This window comes from Symphodus melops (assembly GCF_947650265.1).
Source record: "Symphodus melops genome assembly, chromosome: 12".
In the NCBI taxonomy this organism is placed as follows: domain Eukaryota; kingdom Metazoa; phylum Chordata; class Actinopteri; order Labriformes; family Labridae; genus Symphodus; species Symphodus melops.
The window spans coordinates 21,190,615-21,212,216 of NC_136702.1; the positions used below are offsets into that span (position 1 = coordinate 21,190,615).

At 40.8% G+C, this 21,602-nt stretch overlaps 1 protein-coding gene and 1 pseudogene across 3 annotated transcripts in view; both read right to left on the reverse strand.

Moving 5' to 3' along the window:
* adarb1b (adenosine deaminase RNA specific B1b) overlaps positions 1-16,336 on the reverse strand; it is a 116,562-nt gene extending 100,226 nt beyond the window's left edge. For both annotated transcript variants that reach the window (XM_079357313.1, XM_079357311.1), the window contains exon 1: positions 16,048-16,336. The gene's annotated coding sequence lies outside the window, so the exon portion shown is untranslated. The remainder of the gene's footprint in view (positions 1-16,047) is intronic.
* Positions 16,337-17,426: 1,090 nt separating this feature from the next.
* On the reverse strand, positions 17,427-18,336 carry LOC306832966 (olfactory receptor 13C3-like; annotated as a pseudogene). The gene has a single exon. The product of its transcript is annotated as an olfactory receptor 13C3-like (transcript).
* Positions 18,337-21,602: the final 3,266 nt, after the last annotated feature.

Genomic DNA, 21,602 nt, shown 5'->3' on the forward strand with positions numbered 1-21,602 from the left:
TCTTTCAATCTTGTCCCATGGGTCGCGTTTGCTTTTGAGGCTCATATAATGCATCAGTAGTCTTTCAGTCTGTTTAACAGAAGCATAAAAACACCTCACAGGAGCTTTAAAATGTAAAGCCACAGTGTCTTCTTCAGCCAGGGGAGAATTTCTCTCAAAAGAATTGAGGAGTTGACGATAAAGTCATAAATGTCCTATTTTCACAAACAGTGCAAAAAGCTGACTTGGAGACCTGAAAATATAACTATCTGATGTGTTCTTATTATGAATTATTTATTACACAACAGGGTGCCTGGCTGTACCAAGAACGAGGCATTTTGTTGAACGCCACTTTACACATAATGTACAGAATACGGATATCACGCTGCTATTTCATGATTGTACGTCTGAGCTCTCACGCTAGGTCATCGCTTGATGCTTTGTCGAACGCCTCTGACAACTCATTCACTCACACGCGTTATCTCTGCTGGTGTCACATGAAAGGGTCTCATGAGGGTCGAACAACCACTGAATTACACATTTCCTGAGAGACGACGCCTGCAACGTGACGAAGCCATGGACGACAAAGGGAGCGCACAGCTTCGACTGCTGGGTCAGGTTGTGCCAACACATTTGTATTTTGATAGAGGTGGGACGAAATGCTTTGGGGCGATTCGATTTCATCACAAATCTTGGTTGCTATTTCAAATCATATTGTGATTCGAAAGTATCTGATGCCATCGATTATCGCAATTTTCTTTTAAAAACAACCAATAGGAAATGAAGTCAACTCTGGGAGGGATGCAGCATGATTATGGATTTTTGACATCCTGAAAAACAATCCAGATTTCATTATTATCCCAATAGCTATGCATTCATTTCATGACATTATGAATGTAGAAAATCCCATGAACTGTCTTTGGAAAATCATCTGTAAATAAAGGTCGGTTTATTTGGAAGCATTGTGAAAATGCACAAATGATTCCCAGTCTCATTCCAGAGTGAGGAATACTGGTTATTAATTCAACACTGGTGTCCCATTGGATCTGATACCAGTAGCCCAGCAAACAAATGTTCTTAATCATTCGTCCAAACCTCCACTCCATGACATCGATAAAAAGTCTGCTGACGCCATGCTTCTCGCCTCTGGATACAAGTTTAATTTAATATTCTCTAATCCTCTCCAGGATACTAATATTTTCACTGAGGAAAAACAACAGCTTTGTGGAAAGGCACACAAAGGGCACACTTGCAGGCTTAATTATGAAGGCTTTTATAACTCAAGGTGTGGATGGAAATGTACCGGTAAGCCTCTTATGGGAGGGGAGAAAAAAAAAACTAATGAAAAGTTCCACACCACGCAGTGCACATTTGAGTGTAAGTGTAAAATTCGAGAGATGGTGCTAAAATCTCACACCTGCCTCTAGTGGAGCTGAACATCCTAATTTAAGCACATCCTTCATCACAACCCGGTCTGTGCGTGTGTGCGTGCGAGAGAGAGAGAGAGAGAGAGAGAGAGAGAGAGAGAGAGAGAGAGAGAGACAGAGAGAGAGAGAGACAGAGAGAGAGAGAGAGAGACAGAGAGAGAGAGAGAGAGAGAGAGACAGAGAGAGAGAGAGACAGAGAGAGAGAGAGAGAGAGAAACATTCACAACCCTGGGAATAAAACAAAGAATGTGCGTCTGAGGGTGCGTGTGTGTGCTTTTGTCCATGGAAAGATGTCTCTCAGGCATACTAACAACTAAAAAAAACTGACGGGAGGAAATACCCAAAGTGACACTACAGAAGCCTCCTGACAAAGACGAAACACGGAGGATTCATATGACTCACAAATAAAAGACAAGATTTGATTTCAGCTCGGAAGGAGAAGCAGTGACACGAGGAGGAGAGAAAGAGAAACCAAGAGGACTATCAGTGGGAAAGAGGCTCATTTGACTGCGAGTGGTGAACTTTGATGTGATCCTACTTGTGACACACTCGTCAGAGGAACGGTCCAAAGCCGAGAGCCAGAGCCGAAGTGACAACAAAGCGAGCGCTCACCCAAAAACTACTCAACAGCAAGGCCTCACTGGGAGACTTTCAGCGTAATTAAAACTTTATGAAGACTTTACTTTTTATTTTTAAGGGAATGTTACAGGAGGGGAGAGGCGCACGTTTTGTAAACGTGCAATGACTATAAATACACAGAGATAAACACTGGGAAGACTTGGGGTGCACAGTATATTTACGGCTTTGGTTTTTGAACGCTGCTTCTACGAACATCTACTCAGAACTGACAAATGTACAAACACTGCACTTTCAAACGCAGCGGCTGGGAAAAGGAGACGGAGGCAGGAGAAGAAGTCCACAACAAAAGTGACAGAACTGATCCCGAGTTTACAATTAGGAATCATTCCAAGGGGACGTGTGTCATTGACAAGACGAGTCCAGAGACTCTGGTTTGTCTGGTGATCTGAAAAGTTTCTCTGACTGTCACTGAAAAATCAAAGAAACCTAAAATGAGCGATTTCTATAAACCTTCGAGCGGAAATGGGTTTTACTGGTCTCGCTTGATGTGGGGTGTGAGCCGTTCAGGGTGTCTTTTGTCATAATTAACACTGTTTGTCTTCTTATTAAGGAGGTACTCACTGTCAGTGATTCAATGCAAACCGTCTTGGTTCTTTTTTCTTTTTTTTTCTTCCCCCAACACAGAAAAGGGTAGCTGTAGTATTAAAGAGGATTTCATCGGCTATGACCTTCAGCTTGAGGCTCATCAGGACAGAAAACAGGGAACATTCCACTGCACCACACATGGATTTTCCACGACTGAAAAAACAATACAGTCGTTATCTATTGCTAACGCAGGCTGCATGCAGGACATCGACTGTTAAAAGACGTCATAACAGCTCCCAGACTAAATTCAATTGCGTCACAAAAACATGCATGTTTTTTTTTATTGTGCAGAACAGGGTGTTATTTTCTGGGTGTTCAAGGTAGGACAGATCCCACTAAAGACTGCTCTTGACTGGTAGTGTGTGATTTCATGCTCGTAAAGCCGGAATGAAAACTTGAAAGCCTCCTTGGTGACCAATTATACACAGCTCTCTATCAAAAGATTCCCATAAAGCCCGTGTGTTTTGATGACTGGGTTCTGAAAAAAACACATGGAGCCTGCACCTCTCCTACATCTGTACAGCCGTTTTCTGTACAAACACTGACACAAATTGCCCATGGGGTAAAACAAATCCTGACCTGTTTTATAGAAACAAAAGGTTCAAATTAAAATGTTCCCACTGAGTGAGCAAAGTACACAAATATGCCCCCATGGGCCCAGCAGCACCTGCTACGCTCTGTTCCCCAGCAAACACCCCCTCACCCCCCCGTCCGCCTGCCACCCCAACTCACCGAAGCATGCGTCGATCCAAAGTAGCATTTCTATCAGTTCTCAGAACACCTGACCACAGAGAACACAAACAGATCCACTGATCAGCGTGGCTTGAAGCTTATTTACTCTTACCGGAAAGGAAGCCCCACTTAACAGCTTTCTGTCTCTACATTAGTAACAAGGACTGCTTCAAACACAGCACATCGTTCAATTACCGGCAGGCGTTAATATAGAAGTGCAGTCTCACAGTGCGGAGATATTCAGATGTGTTCACTACGAGCTGTCCTCAGTTGGATTCACACGGCTGCAGTAGCCCCGACCACGAGCTGAAATTTAATTCAATTTAGGGATCTAAAAAAAATCATGTCACAGAGTGTTTTCTAACCTGCCCTGTACAGTATCTACAGTGACCAAAGAGCAAGCCTTAGTGATGTCACACATCTGTTACTGCAGGGGGGAATAAGAGTCCCATCGACGGTGTCAGCATATCTTTTAACAAGAGGCTCAGAGCTGGAGCTCAGGCGGGTTTTAAGCATCTTGATGAACCATTATCTCGCCCCCCGGCTGTCTATCAGGTCAGCTACGCACGTGAGTGTGAATAACGCTCATTACGTTTCTAAAATCAAGTTGAATGAAAAAATCCCCACCTGTACACTACAGTGTGTGTGTGTGTGTGTGTGTGTGTGTGTGTGTGTGTGTGTGTGTGTGTCTGTGTGAGAGATGAACTACACGATTCTGCACTTCAGCATTGGCTCCATTGTTCAACACGGGAGGTTGTTGCTTCGAAGTGAACTGAGAATTTTTGGCTGTTACGAGTGAAAGCACCAACAAATTACAGTCAATGAAATCATGAATCCGACACTGTCACTGAAGAACAGAAAATGCCCCTTTAAAGGTTATCAGCTGTGGTGATACATCATCATATGATTGTTGTTATCACGTATTTACCCCATAGTTAGCCTGTTATTCTCAAGTCTAGCCACAAGTCGGTACAGAGAAGCCTGCCAATGTTTCACATTATGGACCAATTATTGAAAAAGACCTTTGAGCAGTATTTCTGTCCTAATCATTACTGTGAACTGCAGATTAAAATGCTATGCTGAGAGTGGGAGCAAAACAATGCTACACCTTACAATCTAACACGAGTATGAAAATAGTGGGACTGAGTGACATCTTTTTACAAAGACTTTCAACAGGCTGAACTTTAGTTTTGGTTTATAGTAAAAGAAAAAAAAAATCAAAGATTCACTTTTGTGGTGCTCAAAAAACACCGATCCTTAGCTGATAGAAATCAAAATCAAACTTGGCCTCTATAACAGAACAGGTTTACCCGTCGCTCTATTCTGAAGCTTCATAGCTGTTATAATAAAAAGGTAATAGACAGGCTGCCCTTTCTCGAGGGCATTATGCCAGAAAGTTCTGTGGTTTATCGAGGACATCTGTTGAGGCTTGACTTCGCCTCACCTCTGATCGCTCCTGCACAGATCAAAACTATCTATTGGCTAAATCAGTGCATCATTAACCCTTTGATAGAGGAGCGTTGGAGCGAGCTTCCCAGGACAGCACACTCATAGGGAACTCTTTTTTTCCCCTCTCTCTCTCTCTAATCTTGCTCCTTGTTTCCCTTCACAGCCATATCACCAAGTGCTCAATGCACTGCTCCGAGGAACATGAAGGAATAGAAGGACACAGAGAAGCTGGATGAATAAGACAAAAGACGGGGAGCAGCACTTCATTCAGAAGTTTCAAGAACAATGGCTTGTTCATGTGAGGAGGATTTACCGTCTGACTTTACCTTCTGCAAAAGCATCAGGCCAAGGAGCAGAGAAGAGCTTATAAAAACAAGAAAAGAGTGTTTTCACAGATACTCCATGAGGCCTGCATTATTGATGGGCTTAGCTTAATCCACTGTGAATACATGTGCAGCCACATCATGACACAATCCATGTTTTTAGCGTTGATACACACACAGTGAACTGCTACAACAAGAACCTTTGTGGATGTCTGCGCTCGTGCATACGTTTTTCAAAGGCCGCTGGAGACACTGTTCAAAGGCCCATAGAAGCTATACTGAGTGACATGGCAGCCCACTATAGACTTACCCTAGGGCAATGTGGCTTTTTCTTCAGGAAGCTAGATCCACTGAAAGTGCATGTAAAGGCTATGACAGGTGCACTTCTGTCATAAGTAGAAGTACATCTGGGAGAGACGAGGAGCAGGGATGTCCTCCCTCTGCTTCAAAAGAGATGTGAGCGTGAATAGCTGCCCAAGCTTCAGAGTAAATCCATTATGAGGATGCAAAATGAAATACTTCAGTATGTTAACAAGTCAGGTGTCATGGGATGTCAAGTAAAAATGGGAAACCAAGACAGTTATAGCTGTTCAGGCCCAAGGTCCCATTGTGAGCTGGGTGGAGTATTTCACCGTGTCTTCAGAGGGTCCCTATGGAAGACGTCCATTTAAATGGGAAATAGTTCTGTGTTTTTAATGGGATTCATGTTGGTTCATGGGTTTCAGAAAATAAAGTTGAGTTTGATTGAAACGTGCCGTGTGTGTAAACAAAGCAGGTGAATAGTGGGATAGATGCTGGAAGGATGGATAGAGCTGGAATGGATCACATTAAAACCTGAACTTTATGATACTGTTGAAGCCACACATTGTAGCCTGTGGTCTACATAAGGGAATTAAGTTTTGATAATATCATGGGTTATATATTTAAAAAATGTGACTAATCTGGTAAAATGTTTTTTTAATTGTATTGTTTTGCATGGATGTCCGCTTAAGACAAAACTAAATGTTTTTATGCTTGGATATAATATAGTTCCATTAAACTACGCTCAATGTCCAGTTCATTCCTATAAACTCCATGGAAAACTTAGGCAGGGTAGGTCATTTTCAATAACTAGCATGATTTTCAAAGTAGCGTCCTCTCCGTGCTCCGGCTTCACCCACCCCCTCCCCAAATGTTGTTTAACATGTAGTCATTGGGTTTTTTTCAATACTGGAAGTTGTTAGTCCCGCAACAAAAACTCAACGTATCACAGAAGAAAGTAAGGCGATTCCATTTTTTGGTTTACCCAAAAAAATAAACACACCCACACGTGAGAGAGAGAGAAGTTCTGCTGACAGTATGCGTCTTCTGTCAATGCATCAATTCAGGTTCTCCATCTCTGATATGTGTCACATCATCAATAAGTGCAGATCCCCTGATGTGATCAATTCACTCAGAGAGAAACATTTCAAACACAAGCGTTTCAAATGTTATTTGAGTGTCTCTGATATACTGCTGATTATAACCACACACAGACACACGCACGCACGCACACGCACACACACACAAAGTCATTATGTGAGAAACACTGCAGTGCACTGAAATGTTGTCATTGATCTTCTTATGATTCACTTTAACTTCAACTATCATCTTCTAAAAAAAGAGTCCCACGAAGGAGGTTCTGAAAGCACGAAAATGGAAAGATGCAGAGTGTTTTGTTTGATAGAAAAGTGTTTTATTGAATCTAACGTTTATGTCATATTTTACCTCATCTAACAGAGACCCAATTCTGAACTCTTGACCAGTGGATCCCAACCTGTTCTCCTCGAAGCCCCCTCTACTGGCATCTAAGAGAAGCTTTAATAGGACTAACGTGAAATAAAGCAACATTGCTTTCATTTCCCAGTAATGTTTTAACATGATTTTATTTTGTGCAAATCTAATCATACGTTACAACCCTGTATTACAACCACCTCAGAGCACACAAAGCCCTACACCGATGAAATTCACCCCCACCTCCTCGAGACGAGCAGCCACTTGGCCCAATGGTTGAGGTTGGTGTGGCTAGCCAACAGTTATGAGTGCAACCATCATGTAGTATGAATGTTTAGTCAGACGTAGCTCGAACCAATGAGGTTATGAAACATTTGACCCTTGTACAGTCCAAATACTTTGTAATTTCAAAGACCAATAAACAACATGGAACAATAAGCACGTCGATGGATTTAACATTCAAATACAGAATTTCATTTGCATCGTCTCAATGCGGTGCCTCCTTCAAACTGCTCTGCAGTCATTGTGAGACCGCAAAATGATTAACATGGTAATGGAAAATCTGAGAATACCAAAACAAAATAAAAAATAAAAAAATGCTCTCCCAAAAAGTACAGGCAGTATTCAATGCAGCAGGAGCAGGGTTCTCAAATTAAAGCAAGTGAAGCATCTGTAGACTCGCCTGAGTCGCAATTATGCAGATGAGTGGTCCAGGACCAAACGTAGTCCTGGCGATGGCATGGAGGTCGTGTCCTGCCCTTTGTGGTGCTAACATGCCAGTGTGTGCGGCATTGACTGTTATGTCACATTCACGCTTGGTTGCTAACCTTGTCTGGCATGTGCATTAGCCCTTTCTTTTGCTTCCACTGACAACTCATCACTGAAATTCAAGAGAGGTTTCATAATGCCTTCAAAAATTGCAATGCATCTTTTATATTAACACAGAGTTGGTCACCTCTCACGACAGTACATTCCCCATCATGTGCACTTTTACTTCAGGCAATACGTTTTCATGTTTCTTATTTTGTATTTCATACAGAGTTAGAATCGTGTCGTATACACGAATAATTACAGATTTTTTTTTTTTTTCAAAATTCAAAGTTCTAAAATGCAGTCAACTCAAGGTTGCACAATCTGATACATAAAAATCATCCATGTCCAGACTTTTGATTCCGTCTCTACGGGTGAACATTTAGGGTCTTCAATGTGGAGCCCACTTTTACTAGCATTCGTAGTTTGGTGTGGCCCCACAGTGGAGTGATATATGAGGAACGAGGTCTGATTCCCCCAAGAGATCCACGAATGCTGCGAGTGCAAAAGAGCGCAAGGCAGAATGGATAATGCATCTGTGTATGAAGTGGGTTTTTTTCTTTTGTTGGTCAGAAATGCAAAGTGCACTTAAAATGGCTTTCCTTGAAGGCAACTCACAGGAGGAAATACTTTAGTACACTTCGTACTAACAAATGGCACCAGATAAAATGCTACAAAATGGAAAGGTTTCAGTTGATAGTCGCTGGTTTTCCCTTTTTTCATCATGGACTTTTTGTCTGAAATACATGTTCAACTCCTGTTTGAAAAGGGGTTCAAGTCCAGTACAAAAAAACTGTACACAAAAGTATCCACAAATACATTGTACACTACAGCAATGGTGTTTGCACTTTGCACTCACGCTGTGTGGTCCATGTACAGAAGCTGTAGTCCTTATTGCAACGAGCGCGAGTTTGAATCCGACTTGGCCCTTTGCTACATGGCCGCTTCACATTCCCAACACTTCCTGTGTCTCTCTGGCTGTCCCATCCAAAAAAGGCCCAAAACATTTATATAAAAAAAAAAAAAAAAAAAAAAAAGGTACCCAGTATTTTCCCATGACACATAGGAAACACTATCTTTCGGTTTGTGTCAGTTTTAACGCCCCTTGTGGACAAAGTGGTAATTCTTATCTCTTTGGCGATTCCATCTTTCACACGTGTACAACAGGTTTTTCCAAAATAAATCTCATCCTGCTTTCCTTAAAGACTCAAACTAACCCCACATTGTGAATTTTTCCATATAAATGATAGGTAAAGTTTTCTTTACCGTAAGCGGTGAGTTGCCTCATCTGTCACCTACCCTGTGGCAGCAGTGTAAGACGACATAAAAAAAATAACGATAACTAGTAGATGTAGAAATAATTTCTTAGTCCCTGATGTTGCTTATGTTGCTCAAAGAGGCCTCAGATTATTCCCAGTCTTTTCCATGGCCTGATGACTAAGTTCTCACCGGAGCTTTAAGGTGGTGTTACGATGACGTGTTGACCTTACAGTATTTGATTATTATAGTATTTGAAGTAAGTTGACAGAAAATCATAGAAAAAAAACTTTTGGCCAGTTTAACACAACATTCAGTCCTATAAATCTAAAGCTAATGCTTCTACAGTGTGAATGGAGCACAAAGCCTTGCAGAAAGCCCCGTTCAAATCATCATTAAATCTGTGCACGACACCATGGATAAATTTATACCCTTGACCCTTTAGTTTCCATCGCTTCAGCAAACCAGTTGGTAAATTCAAATAAGATAAGAGGCAGCCCGACGGCCTCACTGTCCATCATTTATGTAAAAACATTTTAATACACATTCTCCATACATTTTTGAAACAAATGTCACTCCATGTGAAGTCCTCCAGTTAATGCCTCTCCAGCAGCCTTGTTGACACCAAACTGGAGCGCGCTGTTAGCAGCAGTAGCCTTGAGCTAACATCATCTATTACAGCATGTACATAATTAATTGATTGAAACTGCCACTCACGTAAAACCGAGTCAAAAATCAATTGTTCTAATCTGAAATTGGGAGGAAACAACAGCATTGCAGGGTGGTGTTTGACAGCCGCAGTGAGGCGTGAAACAGCAAGGTCGTCGGATAGCCTCATTATTTTGTGGCAAACATGTCAAACTAACATGAGCTGCTCGTTACACAGGCTGTTTTAATATTGCGGATTTCAAGGAGGGCTTTACAAAGCCTCTCCGTCACCCACACATCCACACGCATCACTGTCACTTCAGAAGTCACATGAAAGAACAATCACACATCAACGTGTGATCAAAGAATATAAATATAGAAAAAATCACGGCTCAATGGCTCTTTTATCGCTTTAGGCGTAATCAACAAGTGCGCCGGGCCCCACGACGACGACAACACAGTTTATTTGTTCAATTTTCAAATCTTCAAATCTCAGTTGACCACGTTATGATTACTTCCAGAGTAATTGGTATTCTTTCATGCACATTGATGACTAAAGAAGTGATAACTGTGTGGGGGGAGAGAAACTAGGTTTTCTTTACTAAGAATTGAATATTCACAACCCAGTTAAATCCACGTTGGGAATGTGGATTCTACATTTGTTTGACAACAATGGCTAATTTCATACTGAAATGTTTTATTAGCAGTTTCCCAAAAAGAATGAGAAGTACAGCTGTGGATACCAGTTTCACAGTGTTTGCGGAAAGTGACTAGCAATTCAGAAGTATATCGTGTACTGATGGGCTTTCATACTGTTATCAATTAGTACCACACTGAATGGCAAAACTATGACCAACAAACCCCATTAATGTATAAACAAACAAACAATGGTATAAACTGTAAATGTCAAAGTCGTGCTGCATGGCATCTAGCTAAGCTAATAGCATCTTAAGTTGATGTGACATGAGCTTTCCTCCAGTCTGTCTGGCATAACGAGCTACTGGCACAAACAGGGCATCAGGTGATAATTTGATTGGCGGGTCGAGCCAGCAGCAGACCCCGGGGTGTGTCGTTGCCTCTGTGATGGCCTTCTCAGTCCTGCTGATGTGATTGGTTTGTCTCGAATCATATACAACATTTGGTTATGTGGACATTAAAATGTCAAAATTATCACTCACTGTCAGACTTTCCTGCAATTATTAATGGTGGAGAAGGCAAAAGGACGGTGTAATTACGATAGTCATCGTGCATCTGGTAGCACTGTTCCTACCCCTACATGGGTCTCCTCAACAAAATCTGTATTTTGTTTTTCTATTTTTAGCCTTTATATTTTTGGATACATGTTTGTTAGTTTACAACGTGGCGCAGAAAGAAACGTTTGTCCAGCACATTTTGAAAAATTGGCAATAAAGATTTTGACTTTGACTTTTGAAAAGACACCGAACGCATCTTTTCACAAAAACAAGGGGAACTTAAAACAAACTGCTTACTGGGACTTTTATGCCCATCATTTTTAACCCTTAATCTGTATACAATATAATTGGCATTTTAAACCCCACCCCCCCCAAAAAAAGACATGAAGTTGTGAAGATTGCATGAACTAACAAGTCGATGCTAAAATACAACTGTAGCTGCTGTTCACCTAAAAACAACACAGGACCAAAAACAGGATGTCTGGCGTGTTACAGGAAAAGTACACAGGACAACGACAAAGAGAATGCAAGTGGTTAAATACTGATAAGGAGCTCAAGGGAAGTCAAAGAGGCCCCTCTATGATGAAATGTGCACATTTCAAGAGGGCCGATAGACAAAAAAATGTTCAGTGGCACTACAGAGGGATTCCTGCTGTAATTAGAAGAGAACTGTTAATTGGAGAGTTAGAAAGCCTGCAGACATGCAGCTTGTTTTCATCCACATCGCTCTTTGTGGAACTGCTCTCGATAGTTCATGAAATCACTCTTCCACTGAAAGAAGTCAAATTTAACCAACTCGGTACAACTTTGACTGGACTGACGTTGTTTGATTAGCACTAACATCACCCTGTTAAAAAACAACACTCAGAAAGGCAAAATGCCAAAAATAAATCTTAAAAAAAAAAAAAACACTCAGGAAGGCAGCCTGAGACATTTCTCTTCATCCAACCTTTGCATTCAGATGTTTTACTGGCTTACAATCACAGGTCAATCTTGCAGATGCTCTTCCCGTAACGTTTTTTTGGAAGTCCAATGTAAGCCTAGTCTCCAAAATAAGAAGAAAAACCACGATTAGGCTCGAAACACAGACACCAGGGAGAATATTGACACAAACGTCCTTCCTCTCAAGGTCAGTTTTTTTGGGTCATCAATCATATTATTCATGCTGGCCTTTATTTTCTGGAGGTGAGTAGGACTGCTCCCTTTTACTCGTTATATTAAAAGTTATTATTAGCTTGATCCAGCAGCTTCTCACTCTAATATTTGAAAAACACCCCATAGGCTCAATGTCAGCTATGAATCCTGATTAGCACCCATCAGACTGCAAATCCTGAGGAAATGCATTGTCTTTTTATAGAGCCCTAACCCCGTGATGGAGTAATGGTGTATCCATCAGGGTTCAAACAACAATGCCCTGGGGGTCGGGGCACATATGGATCAATGACGAAAGCTTCCATGACCACATGGGGCTGTGCGAGGGCAACTCTGGTCTACTCTGATGGCTGCCTCTGCGTATGCATGATGTGATCAGTAAAGCAGAGAAGGTTTCTCTCTTATTCTGACAGCCGACAAAAATACACGAGGCCGAATAGTAGCAGTTAGCTAGCTCTCTGCTGCTGCTGCTGCACACGGAGCCGGCGCAGCATCTCGGCTGCATGCAGCTTTCCTGAGATGGCACGATGCTGCAGAGCTGAGTGAACTTTCTGGCCAAAGCAGTTTTCTCCTCTTCAAGCGTGACACCTCAGCAAGTGGAGCATCACTGCAGCACATTTAGGAAACAGAGAGTAAAGCCTCTGACACTTTGAAATCTTGAATTACTCCCTTTAACACAGCAAAACTGGAATACATGCTTTACTGGGCCACAGGACTAAGTTTAATCATTCCTCATTTCTCCAAATGACAACAAGTGTTTGTCAACAAAAATCTGTCCCTGTATCACTTTACTGCAAAGTAATCCATCTATTCTTTTGGAGGACAATGTGTGTTTTTAATCCCTTCTTCAGGCCAAATCTCACACCACAAAAATAATCTAGAAGAGAAGTTCCCTGTGGGATTGGAGAATATTCAAGGGAAACACCTTCGGCTAAAAAGCAAATGATGAGACTGTCACTCAGCACTGATTTATTATTTCAGACTGTGTTCCTTCAGGCCAGTAGAAACTCCCCCCCCTCAAAAAACCCACAATGATCAGTCCCACTGAAATCACTGAAACATGGACATTTTAGATGGAAGAGGTCAAATGTTAACCTCAATGTGACGCTTTCAACCGTTCACATTTAAAACTCCCTCAGGCTTCAACTGTCCAAAGATCAAGCGTCCCCTCGTTAAAACAGTCCACAGTTTACCCTTTGTGTGTCCCATATGAGGACACAAAGGGAAGTACAAAAAAAAAAACTATCTCGCCATAAAGTTTTCAGAACAAACGGACTCCTGACAAACACTTCCAGCCTTGTCTTTGCTGCTGCAGTTATGGTTTCTTAACCTCAAAAAGCACTGATGAAGAGCATTTGTACACCAGAGGGTTATTTACTCGTGGGCGATGACTAAAACATTTTTTCACCATAAAAAAAAAAAAAAAGTCATATGAGTCGATATCGATAATTATCACGATAAATGTTTAATCATTGATTCTTTCACATTTAATTTCTGATTTTTGCTCCTGAAAGTTGATTATAGTTTAATTAGAATCAGAATTGGTTTGGTTTTTTTGCCAAGTACGTTTACATATACGAGGAGAGATACTTTATTGATCCCGGAATTTGGTGCATCAGTTAATTAATATTTATTGTCTAACTATAATTTAACAGGGTCATCATAAGCTCAATGCAGAGCTGGAAACGCTGATATGACAGTTAGCTGCTGGCTAGTAACTAGCTTGCTTACCGGCCCTCAGCTTACTGAGGGTCCACACCAGACAATGTGTATTTTATTATTTACTGCTTTGGGACGTTTAGTCATCTCTTTCCTTCAGCGTGTTTATAAACGGTCACATTGTGTGAGCGGTCTGTTTTGTTACACGTTTAACTGCACTCATCTTCGGCGCAGTTAAGAGCATGTCGGGTTTTTTTTTTGTCAGACTGTAAATATCCAAAATGTCTCCAAACTCCTTAAGTTGGACATCCTTTTTTGTCATCTTGTCGACAATGTTTTTTTTCCTGCTTTTGAGCTGGCAGGCTCAGTGCTTTCTTCGGTGATGCTAACGCTAATTTCTGCTGTGCTACCGATATCCCTGCGACATGATTGGCTGTTGGACGTCTTTTTCTTCTTCTCTTTGGTGTCGGGTGGCAACTAGCGTTCAACAGTGTCACTGTTGTGGCTTGTTTTGATTTTAGCCTGAAAAATGAGCCGCTCAAACTTTTTGCAGACATTGTGCGTTAGATATCTTTGGAGCGCGGGCAGGACTCTGCAGTATGAGATCTTATCTGTGACTGAAAACTAGAGTGTGAGAATGTGAATTATTAATGACCACGCACCTGTTAGAATGACTCGGAAACTTGACTGTGACCATCTGAGTTGGAACCTGTTCTGAATCTTTAAAGAAGTCGAGGCTTATTATGGGACGAGTTCTTTAAATGGTACTCGAAGAAATGTGGAATGAGAGAGGCTGAAAGGAAAATACAGATTTGGGGTGATTTATGGTCGTGCATGCAGCTTCTCTTCTATGTGCCTCTTCTTTGCTCCGTGTATGGGTGTTTTCCAAGGACAAGGCTGATCTCCTTTACTGCCCCCCCCCCCCCCCCCCCCCCCCCCCCCCCCCCCCACACACACACACACGCACGCAAGCTCCATCAAATATGAAAGTTAAAAACCAGTGATGAAATGAGGAAAATGCCTCTTCGAGACATCGAAACTTTTCAAAAACAAACTCTTATTGTTGTAAAGATAAAAAAAAAAAGATCTTCTGTGTTAAGTGCATCCTTACCTGCTAACTTCATTGCCAACCCTTGTTTTTTTTACACAACCTTACAGAAGGATTTCCATAAGGCACGACTTCTGACAGAAAGGCTTTGAGCCAAAAAAGCAGTGAAGACAAACCTCCCCCATAACCTCCATGGTAACACTAACACAATGCCAAACAGCCCACACAATGTACCAGTAATGTATCCAAAAACAAACCTGTCCGAGTTTAGAAAAGGTAACGCTACCATACAGATATGACCCCAGGACCGGCACATTCAAATAAGTTCAAGTAATTGTACTGGATTAATACACTGGAAACACTTAGAGTATGAAAAAAGAGACGGATATATTCTTCTATAGTATAGGTCGTACTGATGGTGTGTGTATAAGAGCTTTTCAAATAGATGATGGATGGATTATGCATTGGGCTTTATTACGAGTGCTGTAAGTAATAAGAGGAGGAGTGCATCCTTGAAACACAACTATCACTGTTTGGAGAAGTTCTGCAGGAGAGGTGCCACATGAGGAGAAACTGGAAGCTGAACAATGTGAGTGGCGAAAAATGTAAAGTTTAATCAATAAAAAAAAAATGTTAAAGTCCAATGAGTACACAGAGTTATACACACGTGAACTGACTTTCCCAACATTGCAGAGTATTCACAAGTTAGGATGCATGTGTATTTATCCAATGCTTAAGTAGTACTTCTTTAGAGCAATTTCATTAAGTTCAGGAGTTGAACTGACTTTCTATTAATTCAGTGGCTTCATTTAAGGCAGTCATTACCAAAATAGCTGTCACAATGCAGCAGCAGCAGCCTGAAACACCCTCTCCTAGAAACCTTGTGCTCTGTGTGAAACGTAGCCTAGTTTATACAGCCTCTCTGCTCGCAGTCCGTCTACAACACACACGCGCACGAGCGCACGAGCACACACACACACGGGAGCATTATGTGGACGGTGCAACGTCCACCTGCAGAGCTAACCTCACACACGTTCATAATGCTGCAGTCCAAATATGACTGCAAGTCTGTGAACTGTACATGATGCGCTCTCCCGGGAAGACCTTCACTGACAGGGCAAAGCTGAGGTAAGATGACAGCCATAAATCCCACCGCCGTGCTGCATAACCTTACACACAGCGTCATTTCACAACGCTCACATAGCGAGAAGTGCATATTATGCTGAACCACATATGCAGTTTTGACTGCTGAATACAAAGGTCTGATCTGTCCTAGAGGATTACCAGCTTAATATTACATAAACACAACCGGAACCTAAATCATATTAGCAAACCCGCTGTTTGTTCCATCCTCCCCAGCCCTAAAATGACACGCTAACAGCCCTCTCACTCACGGTTTGTGTTGTGATGGTTTGAATGTCCGCGAAGCTCGCAGTCTTCTCCGGCACTTCACTTCAAAACAGAGGCGACTGTTTTCCTCCGTGTCGTCGCTTGCGGTGGAGAAAAACGAGCGCAGGGCTGTGAGCGGGTTGTATGCTCGCATGTACTGCAGTGCTCGCAGACTGCTGTCGGCCTTCTTCTTCTCCGTAATATTCTCATACGACGCGGTCAAGGCGCACGTGAGCGCCGCCTCGTGGCGGGGAGTTGCCACTGTGCGTCGCCGTCGGCCTCTCGCAGGAGCAGCGTGTGTGTCATCTAGTTTTGATTCCTGGCCCTTGTTGTTGTTGCTGGGTTGTTGTTTTTTTTTAATCATTGCTCCAGTTTTGTTTGTCTGCTCTTTTAATTGATCTGTAAATAATCTCCCCTAATCTTGATTCATGTTTTGAATTTACTTGTTCTGTATATTTTTCTAATGTTGCTCATCCTTTAAGAGTTGGTATCATCATTTTGTGTATGTTGAAACTATCAATAAAGTTGCGGTTTATAAAAAGAAAATGTGTGACATGCAAAGGAGACGTCGTCAAAGGGGACATATTATGCCTGTTTTTCTCCTTTTAAAACAGTTCCCTGTAGTATAAATGACATGTGCTAGGGTTAGGTCAAAACATAACATGAATCAAGCAACAGGGGAGATTTAAGACCCTGTATAAACTAGAGGCTGACTGCAAATACCCGATAAGTGATATACACCATATTAAAATGCCCAAATCTACAGTCGGCCTTCACGTTTACAGGCTGGTACCAAAACCATTTTTGGACTGAACAGTTCATGTCTTTTTGGTACACAGTGTATAGAGGGTGATTTTGTTTACAGGTATTCTAGTTTGATTATATGAATAGAATAGTGCATGCAGCTATTTATGAAAATGAAGTGTAGATCTTTGTATCTTCAGTAAAGACAGCAAGTCCAGATCACACATTTGAATCCAATGAAATGGAAGCATTCTGTTACCATTTTCTGACATTTCTTTATAGGATTTAAAAATGTATAGTCTTTCTAAATACAGCTGTACAACAACTGTGTATGAAAGCAGGCATACTTGATAAGAAATCAAAAGAAAAAAAAAACAACGGAATTCTAGTTCAGCCTCTGATGGATTTATGCCTTTTCTTCTTCCCTTCGATAACGAAAAACCCCAGTGTAATTCAAGCAATAAATGTGGTTAAAGTCACAATAACTATGCTAATTCTTACATATATCTTACATACATTTTGAATGGTGTTTTTAAGAAAATGTGTAAAAAAAATTATTTCTGCAACCATAAGAATAAGAAAGGCAAAACAAAAGAGCTGTCATCCATTCAGCCTGCCAAATCAAGTGTCTGTGGCATCATTATTGGATTTTAATGTTAAGAAAATGCAGAAATCTGTGTTGAATCTTTTTCAATTTAAAACCATACATTAAAGGATTAATCAGTGGAGGTATGATAAGAAACTCTATAGCAATAAAGTTTTTAATGGATTGAGGTAAATCCTTTGACCCGTATCGAATGTACATATTATCAAACAGTATTGTCACAAGGAAAGTTAAATGTGGCACACGTCTGCATGAACTTTGCCCTGTTTTCTGCAGAATTCACACATGTTTTGATGAGATACATGTAGGACCAAAATATAAAAACACCATGAAGAACATAAAATATTATCGTCATGTAAGCCACAATGCTGTTAAGAATAGTTTCAGCAGGGTAACATGCAAGGGAGACATTAATCCAATTCACACAGAACAGCCTGGCAATATGATGACTGCATAACTTTAATCTAAAAGTTAGAAAGATGCTCGTTGATATAATACAAAAAGGTGTAATCACAGAGAAACACACCAACTTTACCAGTCTCTGCTTTGACATGAGGGAGTGGTACTCCAACGGTCGACATATAGCCAAGTATCTGTCGTATGCCATCACTGCAAGAATAGAGAGATCACAGCAGGCAAAGGAGTACAACACTAGAGTCTGAATGAGACATCCAGAATATGAGATAACATGAACTGGAGACAGTAGATCCCAGAGAAACTTAGGATAGAAACCAGATGGCCCATAAAGGCTGTTTATACAGACTGTGCACAACAGAATATACATCGGTTCAGGCAGAGATTTATCTATGATGATGGTCACAATTATAATCGAATTGACCACTAATATCATGCAGTAACAAAGTAAAGTGAGGAAGAAAATAGTCAAGCGGTACTTTCTTGTCTCACTTAAACCTGAAAGAAAAAACATTGAAGATACATTATCCATCCTGGCAGGAGAGTTATGTACTATTTTCTTCACTTTGATGCATAACTCTGTCACTTATGGTCTCAGTGCTCTCTCCTCTTTTCTTCTCTTCTTGCTGGTATTAGTATATTGTCTGACCACATAAACAGGCTGGAAACGGACAAATTATTAGAGGTTTCATGATTATCACTTAGTAACAAACTATAAACAAAACAACTACATGACTGAATGATCATGATTGAATGCACACAAAAAATCCCTGTGGAAGCACAATGGTTTTTGTTTTAAATTCAAGCCAATCCTCACAATTTTCATCCGTCTTGTTGATAAAAAAAAAAGGGTTATAATCTATAATCATTTTCAGTAAAAGATAGCCTTTAACCCTGGATTTATTTTCCAACCAGTGTTCCTGCTTTGTCTCTTTTCATGGACAACACGTAGTCTTAAAAGCTGAATCAATGCAAGAAGAAAATGACCGATGTAGTAATGTGTTAGAGAGGCAGATAAAAAAAGATCTACAGATCGATCTCTATGGGATATTTTGACCATGATGTGGATGTCTTAACCTATAGAGTGTATGAGAAGATGGATAATGTGACACCTCTGTAAAGGTGAAGCCAAAAGATTTAGCGCTCCGTCCTGACTGGATGCAATGTAGGTCATAAACCCTGCCTTATTAATGTGACCAGATGTTAAAGGTTCCAACTTTAAAACCAAGATAAATATATATACATGTTAATGTATATTGAGCTGCATTACATTATCATTATGAACAGCAAACAAATAATTATAGGGATTTATTTTTCTTTGTGGACACGATGTGATGCCTGGGTTCTTGTTATTGGTTACTTAAACTGTGCTTATTATTGCATCAGCCAATATGATTTCAATTGCTTTAAAAAAGTGATATGTGCTACAGATTAGGAAAAACAAACATGTCATGCAAACTCCTGTAAGTGAGAGTACACTGATTAAACTCTAGTGCTGGCAGGCTATGACAAATCAATAAAACGTCCTAAATATCTCTTTGGCTTCGAAACAACCAATCAACAAGCTTTTTACATTGCTGCATTTACACAGAAATGAGTTTATTTACATTTGTTTTGAACATGGTATTTCATAGTTTTGAATAACTGGTGGAAATAAAACACACACTTTTCAAATAGTCTGGTTTACATTTTCCTTGCAACCCTACCGACACCATACACACTATTAATTACAACAGGGAATGAAAATACACATATTAATCAACTAAGGGGAAAACACAAAGTTGTTAATGAATATATAAGTAGGTCTTGAGTCCCAAACAACAAAGCTAAATTCACAAAAAAAAAAAAAAAAAACATTTCTTACACTGGTTACAGCATCTTCTTAACATGAATAATATTTACCAAATGAAGTAGAGTGGAAATAACTGAAGTTAACTTAAGCTATTGCTTAGGAAGTAGGAAACAGGGATGTTACTGTCATCCATCCTTTACAAGCTAAACATCGCACAAAAGTAAGGAAATGTGTGTTTGGTAGATTATCACTTCTTTGCTATAACAATGCTTCTTTGATATAAATCTTATAGCGTTGAAACGCCCGATTAGGCCCCTTTTAAATGGTGCCACATTTGTAAGGAACATGCATTTGAGGGATGAGCAGCAGAGTTATGGATGTGAGTTGCCAGCCTGAAAATCTTGCCAAATCTTCTTTGCCAATGCCAAACATCTTATTCTGCTGTTTACTATTATTTGGTGTTGTATAGTGGTTTGGATGATTAAAGTTTCAAGTAAAAAGACATATTTAGCAGATTAACAATGGGCCTCAGTAGCACGTGGAAGAACCAGCTACAACAACAAACCTGGTCACACACTGATGTGTGATGACATCCTATTCTTCAACCAGCATTCTTCGCAAGTCAGCCAATGTGGTTGTGTTGGTCACTCTGGCATGTACAGCACGCCCAAGTTGACTCAACAAGCATTTAGTGGGGTTGAGGTCAGTACTGCAGGCAGGCTATTCCATCCTCTCCACTGCCAAATTCTGGAGGTAGTCTCTGATAAACCACGCTCTGTGAAGGTGAGTGTTGTGTATCTTGGAGGGTAGAGTTCAGTCCCAGACTACGGAGATACAGGCTTGCCACTGGTTGCAGAATCTCATCTCGATATGTCTGCATTGAGATTGCCTCCGATGATGACGAGCCTTGTTTTTCTGGTTAGAGAGATGCTGCCTCAGACCATCACACTGCCTCTATGAAAAGCTGTTACCTTATCCGTGCAGCATTCAGCATATAGCATTCTCTGCATCTTCTACAGTCTTTTGGAACTAGAACTCGCTCCAAACAATGTTGCAACTTGGTTGTGCTGAAAACCAACTTGAAGTAGCCTTATGGCACGGGCACTATCCAGATCAGTCTGACGTGGCATTCTTGGAGCAGACACCAAGTGACCACTGTAGCAGGGCTCATGCTTAAAGCTGCAGCCAACCAGGCACCTGAATTTCAGCACCTGGGGTATCAGAATCTCAAAAAAAGAATCAATGGGTACTTCTCAGTTCTCTAATTTGCTATCTCCTCGTCCTCCCTTCTCTGAGGAACCAGAAGTACTTCCAGACCCATTATGTTAAGGATCGTCCAAAAAGCTCTTGTACTACAAGGAGAGAGGATCGAGGAGAGAGGAGGGAGATCCAAGGAGTGATGGCCGAGGAAACATGAGAGCTGACTTCATGGGAGTCTTTTTACTGACAGGCACACCGCCTTCTTAGATATCATTGTAGCAGATCAGACTCCAGTGAATCTTATCAACATGTGCAGAGTTTAATACCAGAGAAAAGACCGACATTAAAAAGACGCTAAACGGACTGTCTGACATTTAAACAGATTATAAATATCTGTTTGTAAAGAGTCGGTCTGTGATGAGCTGGGATTAATACATGTCAAAAAATAAGATTAACGACCGAATATGAAGCTGCATAAGTTCTATACAACCAATACATAAGAGTGAAGATCAATCACTACCAACCTTTGGTGAGTTTTCTGATTCACTGTCAAACTGTCTGTGAATATGAAGTGTGCAAATCTAAAGATTAGAAATGATTCCTTCATTTTCTGTTCATGATCCCTCACACTGTTTGAAAGTCTGATGATGATGATGATGATGATGACAGTTTGATGCAGAGGGAGTCTGTTAGTCACAAACACGTTTTACAGTCACAGGTATTGATCTTTGAAACGTTTCCTCATTTGGAACCTAATAAATCATTTTCAGTATTCCATATGTGGAGATCATTGTCGAAATATAGGC